General features: G+C 49.6%; 1 pseudogene; it reads right to left on the bottom strand.

Moving 5' to 3' along the window:
• Positions 1-4256: 4256 nt before the first annotated feature.
• Positions 4257-6393, bottom strand: LOC102774333 (annotated as a pseudogene).
• Between the last annotated feature and the right edge of the window lie 2325 nt (positions 6394-8718).

Raw genomic sequence — 8718 nt, 5'->3', positions numbered from 1 at the left:
GATCTGATCACCTGTGTTCAGGTGTCCTGGGATTATGGACCTGTGGAATGTGAGGGGTGCTGGCAGGGTTCTTGGGAGAAATGAGTTTAGGATTCAGGGGGATGTGGGTGGTCAATGGGCAGGCATTGAGAGCAGGAGGCCCAAGCACTCAGGGGATAGGTAAGGCCTGGTGCTAAGGAGGAGAAGTGGGTTGAGGTAGGTATGGGTTGAGCTGAGATTGGACCTGGGCTCTGAGGGAATTGGGGTTGGGTCCTCCTTACCCAGGATGTAGCATCGGGGAGTCATGGCTCTGGGTTGGCTGCAGCGGAATCAGGAGAAGGTCTGCAGTTCCCGCAGGTGCTTTTATATCTCCGATAAGGGTGGTGATTTCATCGGGCTCCCGCCTCCTGCCAGGCCTGCAGAGACACGCTGGGCCCTTGGGTCAGGATTATCCAGACATCATCTCTGGGACCATGGAATCCTCTGAGAGCCAGGAGAGGAAGGACCCCTCCCCATGATACTTTCCCCAAATGCTTCCCACTCATGCCCAGCACCAGGGCCTCCGCAGCAAGCAGGACACGCCTCAGAGCCACCCCCACTCTTCCTGGATGAATCCACCGAACAACTTTTCCATCATATCCTATGAGTCTTCTACTTTCCCCACTGTCTTTCCCACATTGCTAACCTCTTACATCCTTGGGGTTGGGGTTGGGTGGGTGGTACACTCAGCTCCCTGACCTTACAGCCCTGACCAGGAGCTGCTCACTAAACCACAGCTCAGCCTGTTCCGGTGAAAGTGATGCGTTTTTACACCTGGAAATTCCAGGTTGAACAAAGTTGGGGAAAGGAGGAAAAATGTAGGGAGGAAGCTGGGGTGGCTCATCAAACAGAACCAGGGGAACGGCCCTGAAGGAACCCTAATTCTCACTCCCCCAGTCCTCTCACTGGCCTCCTCTCTGTGTCTTCATTAGTGTCATTTATAGAGGAGCGCAGGTCCACTTAGCACCTTATATGGCCCAGGCTGTGTTTCTGACACAGGTGAGGCAGGGGTGGGTAGGCTATTCAAAAGCCTCAATTTTCATGGAGTTCATGAGAGGCCAGAGGGCAAGAGGACAAGAGGGAGGGAGTGGGGGCAGATAGAAATCTTTGATTGGTGTTGTGTTGTGTTCAATGTCATTATCAGTATTACTGGTCTGTAAAGTTCTGTGAGAGAAATTCCACCACCTTCAGTAGATTCTCCAAGGCTTTGACCTTAGCATTATGTTCAGAGGAAGATGGATGTGTGATTTCCCCTAAAAGAAAGAGTGACACTGGGGTCAGGATGTGAACACAGTAGGTGAGAATGAATGGCTCCCCTGAGGGACACTGAGTTCTGTGAGCTCAGATCACACCATGCAGGGAGGACTGGGAGCCCCTTCCCCAGCTCCTGTGGTAATTCATCCTCAGGGACACCCCAGCCCCATTCCAGCAAGAACAAAGTTCTCTTCAGAGCCTGGGAAGGGTGACCTGCCACTCTTGTAGGCTGACGTGCCATCTACACCTTCTTCCTGAGTTTGGAAAGTTCCTGCCTCCCTGGTCTCTGCCCAAGGGAACTTACAGCACTCACTCTCCCAGACTCCTTCCACCTGGAGCCCAGGCCCAGAAAAGGCTCCCCCAATAGGTGCCCCCATTTCAGACTGAAAGAAGGTGAAGATCCACCCATTTCCTGGGGCGGCTCCAGGCAGCCTGGGACTCAGGCCAATGGCCTCTGCCCAAATCTGGGTGCCTGCAGGGTGAGAAAGGAAACTTTCTCTGGGGAACGGTTCAGGTTGTGTCTGAATAGATCCAGCACAGCCCACACTCCTGTTCACACAGCTGAGTCACTAAAAGGCAGGAAGGGGGAGGGACATCAAGGCAGAACAGAGGTCTGGGAGGCTGTGCTGATGAGAAGACAGCTGCTCCTGAGATCTGTGGACACTGTCAGCCAGGAACTCAACAGCATTGAGGCTCTGGGTGGGAGTGTGGGGTTTGCACCCTGCAGGGGCCCTTCTCAAGGATCAGAGAAGGCCTTAGCACACAGTCCTGTCCACTCCCACCAACAGCTCCCTCAGAGACCCCCTTCCTACTGTGTCCACCGTGGAACCTTACTCTCTGGGGACAGCTCTGTCTTCTGCGTGAGAGCCACCTCAGTGAGGCAGGATTGGGCCTGTCTTGGTTGAAGCCACCATTAGATGTTGGGATCCTGCAGGAATTCATCCTCAGGGACACCCCAGCCCCATTCCAGCAAGGACAGGGTTCTCTTCCAGGCCTAGGATGGGTGACCTGCCACTTTCTACCAGTGGCTAGGAAAGGTTCTGGCTCTCTTGGTTATCAAGTGTGAGATCCTGACCTCAAACATCCACTTGTTTTCCTCTCTCATCCTGCTCCCTGGATCCAAGCAGGACACTGACCCACCGTTCTATTGGTCAGGGGCACAGGCTGGAGAAGACCCAGGATGTCTGAATCCCAGTGCAGGAGCCTCCAAGCCCCCCTGGCGAAGCTCCTCTGGGAAGGACAGGCAGGCTCTGCTCACAGACACTCTGGATGAGACCCAGGTTGCTGCTCCGGGGCTCCTGGTTGAACCTGGCAGAGCTGGGTGCCTGCATTGAAGCCCAGGAGAACACTGGCATTTCCTTCTCTCACCGGCTTCCCTCCTGGCATCCCCTTTGCCCAGGAATTAAGTGATTTTCTCTCCAATTAGCATCTGGGTGTTATTTCCATCTGGCCTCAGGGATCCCTTCCCAGGGCACAGGCAGGAGTGTGGTGGTTTGGGGTGTGTAGAAAGAATGCCAGGTGTGCAGTAGGAGGAAGAGGGGGGCTCCCCAGGGACAGAAGGTCCTCCTCTTCTGGTCGGTGAGGAAGCTGTGTCACTCCTTGGCCGAGCCTGAAACCCAGGCATGTGCCCTGACTGGGAATCGACCTGTGACCTCCTGGTTCGTAGGTCAACACTCAACCACCAGGCTACACCGACCGGCATGGTTCTGTGTTGTTATGTGGATGTCCCATTCTCTTTGGAAGACATTTAAAACATATTTTAACTGATGTGACTCGGGGGTCACTTTACAGCCCTAGTAGCCTTTGGTGTCTCAAAGCTTTTGCTTGGACTTGCGGTTGCTGATGGGGAGTCACCTGGTGACTCCATTGGTGTGCTGCCCAGAGCTTCAAATTCATCCCAGCTGCAAGGTCATCTGGGAAAGGCAGGCTGAAGCTCTGCAGTCTCTGCAGACAGGGAGCTCCTGAGTGGGAGGGATGGACGCCATACTCCCTGTATACCTTGCATAGTCCTCATCACCTTCAAATTTTTACAGCTCCTGTTACAGCCCAAAGTGTCTCCCATGGTTCAGCCTGTGTGTCCCACGGCTGCAGGCCTCCCCACTTTCCCCCATTTTCTGTTCCTTCACTTCAGTGTCTGTGCCCCTTCTCATCCATGTGCTCCAGGGATCATGCACGATGGTCCTTGTCTGTCTCCCTACTCTCACTCTCTGTCTTTTTAACACCAGAATGTTTATGGACTTTAGGTCAGCTGGGAACAATCACCTGCATTTATACTTTGTTGTTGTTTTTTAACATATTTTTCTAGAGGCCCGGTGCATGAAGTTCATGCACAGGTAGAGTCCCTAGGCCTGGCAAGTGATCAGGGCTGATCAGATTCGCTGCATTCCAGCCTCCCTGCTTCTTCCTTCCTTCACTCACTCAGCAAATGCGAGCCAGGCAGCATCCTACTCCCGCCAGCCCCCACTCCCGCCACTGCTGGCAGCATCCCCATTGCTGCCTGCTGCCAGCACCACATTGCTGACAACAGCCGTATTCCGTATTGCCACCTTGGTGGTCAGCACACATCATAGCGAGTGATCAAACTCCCCATCTCCTGGTCAAGCTCCCAAGGGGACACTTTGCATATTAGCTTTTTATATAGATAGATAGATTTCAGAGAGGAAGGGAAAGGGAGAGAGAGATAGAGGTATCAATGATGAGAGAGAATCATTAATCGGCTGCCTCCTGCAGGCAGGCTACGGGGGAAGGAGCATGCAACCCAGGCATATGCCCTTGACTGGAATCAAATCCAGGACCCTTCAGTCTGCAGGCTGATGCCTTCTCTAACTGAGCAAAATGAGCTAGCGCAGTGCCTTAATACTTTTTAAGATATTTCTCCTCATTGAAAAGAAAAATAACTGGTACATTATACACTTCTGAGTTCCATGTGTTCACTGCTCTGGGTTGAGAAAGTGTCCAGCTCTTTCTCGGGACGCATTTCAGTATTACAGCTCATCAACAAAAGGTGTATGCCCCAAGTTTCCACTGGCTGCCCTTGCCCTTGTCTTCTGGCCAGAAACTAACTTCTTCCCAGTATTTGTGGCATCAGCGCCAGCTGCCTTGGAAATCAGAGTGGCTGCTGTTGGTTACATGTAGGAACCAGCAAGGAGAGTCTAGGCCAGACTTCACCCAGGACACCCTCGGACGGCACCTCTGACATTAGGTCCCCAGCTTTCAGCTTTTCCTTGGCAGCTTGGACATCACTATTGGATGGGTTTCCTGGAGCAATTGTTTTAGCTTGTTTGTAAGCAGCCTTGATAACATCTCCAGCAGCTGCCGCCTGGGAGGTAGTGTAAATCCCAGAGTCCAGAATCCGAGTAACTGGCATTCAAAGGGGAGAGGTCAAGTGGCTGGTGAATCCCCTTGGCAACAGCTTGGGACAGAGGGCTGGTGGCACTGCTGCCCCCTTGACCTGTGGCCCAGCGCCGAGGCCATGCCGGAGGACACTAAATGCATTTGCCTCTGCACTTCCTGTGGCGGCACTTTCTGCTACAAAAGCAGCACTGAGGGGACTGTCTCCATTCTGTTCTCTGATTTCACCTCCATGGTGTCTCGCCTCTGCACCAGATTAACCAAGCCCACCCCTCATGTTCAGGAACCTTTCAGCAACTTGCTTCTGACAGATGACTCACACCAAGTCAAAGCAAAGCCATTCCTAACCAGAAAAATGGTTCTGAACTTGGTAATTCAACTCATCTGATGTCATGTTTCCAATCCTATAATCCAAACAATACAAGAACTAGCAAGGCATTTCAGTGAGCTGCGGCATGCAAATTTCCCATGATAGGAGCCTGTGGGTTCTGAAAAGCCACAGCTGTGTCCGTCCTTAGCTGAGACTGGAGGGCCGCTACCTCCCACCAATGACACCCAGGTGCTGTGGGGACACCGAGCAGAAACTCCATTAGAATATTGATGTCAACCCCCCCACGCACTCCACAGTTTCCCTGTTGAAGTCACTGTGAGTTTACCCACCAACTGCTTCAATTCCATGGTTTATTGTGAAATATGCCGCGCCTTTTTTAGTCAGACCGGATGCAAGAGGAAGCCAATGGGAGGTTCCTGAGTTGTCAAGTTCCTGGGACGCACTGCCTGTTTTAATGAACAAACCAACTCTTGATGCAGGAGCATCGTTTGCCAGAGAAGCAATCACTAAACCATTTGCTGATTTGATGAACTCAAGGCTGAGGATGTGGAGGCACTCCTGTAGGGCAGTTGCAGCTTTCACTTTGGCAGCAACTTTGAGGCAGTAAAATCTCTAGACAGGTGTCACATGATCTTGCTTATATGTGGAATCAAATAAACAAAATACACTGATGAACAAAGTAGGTCCAGAGGCATTGATGCATGGAACAGACTGACAGATTTCAGAGGGGAGTGTGAGGAGGGGACAGGAAGAGATTAACCCAGGAATTTTTCTAAAATATATCTTTATTGATTTCAGAGAGGAAGGGAGAAGGAGAGAAAGATAGAAACTTCAATGATGAGAGAGAATCATTGATCGGCTGCCTCCTGTACCTCCCAGACTGGGGATCAAGCCAACAACCCAAACATGTGCCCTGACCGGGAATCAAACCCTAATCTCCTGGTTCATAGGTCAACGCTAAACCACTGAGCCATGCCGGCTGGGCATAACCCAGGAATTTATATGCGTATATGCCTAGTCCACGGTCACAGACCATAGTGGGGGGAAGGCCTGGGGTGGTGAAAAGGCTGGGTTGAGGGGGGAGGGGAAATGTAGCTGGTGAATCTGCTTGGCAACAGCTTGGTACAGAGGGCTGGTGGCATTGCTGCCCCCTTGACCTGTGGCCCAGCGTCGCGGGCATGCCACAGGACTTTGTAATACTGTCAGTGACAGAACTAAAAAAAAAAAAATTATTGTAGATTGAGTTTAACCTGCTCAGCCTCCACTCTGCACAAGCAGGCTGGAATCAGAATCACACTCTAAAGTGAAGATACTCATACAAAGTAACATTCCAGCAACGGAAATAATGACACGGATCACAGTGGTCAGCACCAGTGGTGTGGACAGCTCCGTCTGCTCTCTGGACACAGACACCCCATCCAAATGTTCTTACTCTTCATGTTTATATGTGTGGTAAAATTCACATAACATAGCTTACCATTTAACCAATGTAAGTTCAGTGGCATCCAGTGCGTTCAAGATGCTGTGTAACCATCACCAGAATGTCTTCAACACTCCCTACACCCCCACACCCATTGAGCCATCATCGCCCATTCCACGACTGTTTTGTGAACAAGTAATTTTTGAACAGCTGTTTAATTTCTTTGGGTTCTGTTCCCAAAAGTAGAATTGCTCATTCACATGCTAATTTTCTGTTTAATTTTTGGAGGAACAAACAGTTTTCCACTGTGCTTGTACCATTTTACATTCACACTAACAACATGTGAGGTTTGCAATTTCCCACACCCTTATCAACACTTTTGTTCTATTTTAAGAATTATCATCATTATAGTAAAGTTGTAAGCCCTAGTAGTTCTGATTTGAATTCCCGTTTCAAAAATCACTTAGAGGAGAATGATTAAAGATGGTGACATAGAAAGGTCCTAAATTCACCTCCTCCTCTGGACACTATAGTTAGTTAGGAAATGCACAAAAGAATATGAAACATCAAAAACATAAAACATGGGAGTGGATTTAAAAAATGGCTTTAGAATGTGCTTAAACTTAATTGCTATCTACTTAAAATAGACACGTACAATTTGGCAGTTGTGGCTCAGTGTTTGAGCATCGACCTATGAACCAGGAGGTCACGGGTCCATCCCCAGTCAGGGCACATGCCTGGGTTGCAGGCTCGATCCTCAGTAGGAGGTGAGCAAGAGGTAGCCGATCAATGATTCTCTCTCATCATTGATGTTTCTATTTCTATCTCCTCCCTTCCTCTCTGAAAGCAATAAAAATACATTTTTTAAAATAGATTGGTATACATATAGGCTGATATGTGTGAGCCTCATGATAACCGCAAATCAAAAACCTATAGTAGACACACAAAAGATAATGAAAATGAAATCTAAATAAAACGCTAAACACTGTCATTAAACCAGAGGAAATGACAGCAAGAGAAGAAGGAAGAGATAGGAACTAGAAAGCAATGAACAAAATGGCAAAAAGTACATCCATAAGGGCTTAATGCCCTCTCACCCCCAGTAATAAAGCTACTTGAGCAGAAAGGAGGGCATCAGATACACATTGGAGCCATCCCCACTTTCCCAAATGGAAAGAGCAAAACATGCCTTATCCACCCAACCCCACAAGTCTTCTACTTTCCCCAAGTTCTTTTGCAAATTTCACTCTCTCCTGAGCGAGCTTTCCCAAAGCCTGTCCTACCACACACTCCCAACCTAAGGACCAAGGGGTAGTCACTGCTCACCTGACCACAGCGGGTGTTATTCAGGTGGAAGACACATTTGAATGAGGTGCTTGTATCCAGAGAGCAGAAGAAACCGTCCACACCACCATTTCATTGTTTCTGTCCCTGGAATGCGACTTTCCCTGAGTATCTCCACTGTATCGTGTGATTCTGACTCCTGCCTGCTTGTGCAGAGTGGAAGCTGACAGACAGTGACTATAGATTTGGAAACTCTAATTTGAATAAGTGGGCAAAATGAGAAATATGCCAGGTTCCTGGGGTCCCTCCTGAAACAAAGACGGGAACTCAGATTTGAGAAGGACGCTAGGTCTACTTCTGTTTTGTTTTTAGTTGTCATTTATTCAAGGACACGCAGCTTGTACATCTCAGGCACAACTGCAGGCTCTGAGATTCATGCTGAGGCTGCCCTGCAAAGGTCACTCTTTTCATTTGGTTCACAGAGAAGCAGAGAGAGAAGGGGAGGGGCAGGAAGAGGAGAGGAGACTATGAATGAGAGAATGGGAGAAGTTGTGCGGGACACTTGGTAAGGAATTGATGACTTAGAAGTGATTGATGTAATGTGTGGCATTGTCATACTGATGTGTATCACTGACATTCTGGACAAAAAAGTCCAAAGACTATCCCGTAGATCATGACCCCGTAGGAGTGACGGCAACAGGACCAGTGAAAGGTTTCCACTGTGTCCTCCACCGGAATTCATCTTCCTTCTGCTGAATATGCTTCTCAGGGGAGAGGTTTGTCCTCTGAGAGAGCCACATGGGATCAGGAGGGAGGGAGCCGCTCCCCTGAGGGAGGCTGACGGTGCACTCTTTGCTGCCTATCTTTCTTTTGAAACTGTGTGAACTGCACGATGATGCCTTATTTTTCTGCTAATAGATGCAGCCAAATCAGTAATATCAGTAAGGATCTGTGTGCTGGTCCAACTGGCTCAACCAGGCAGGGTTGGGTCCTATGTGTGTAGGATGGAGAGGCGGAGAAGATGAGGCTGGGGGAGAGGCTGTTCTGCACAGGAGGATCT

The sequence above is a fragment of the Myotis davidii genome, unplaced genomic scaffold, assembly GCF_000327345.1.
Source record: "Myotis davidii unplaced genomic scaffold, ASM32734v1 scaffold2252, whole genome shotgun sequence".
Taxonomy (NCBI): Eukaryota; Metazoa; Chordata; class Mammalia; order Chiroptera; family Vespertilionidae; genus Myotis; species Myotis davidii.
The sequence above is the reverse complement of the archived record's forward strand: the minus strand, read 5'-3'. Positions and strand labels throughout refer to the sequence as shown.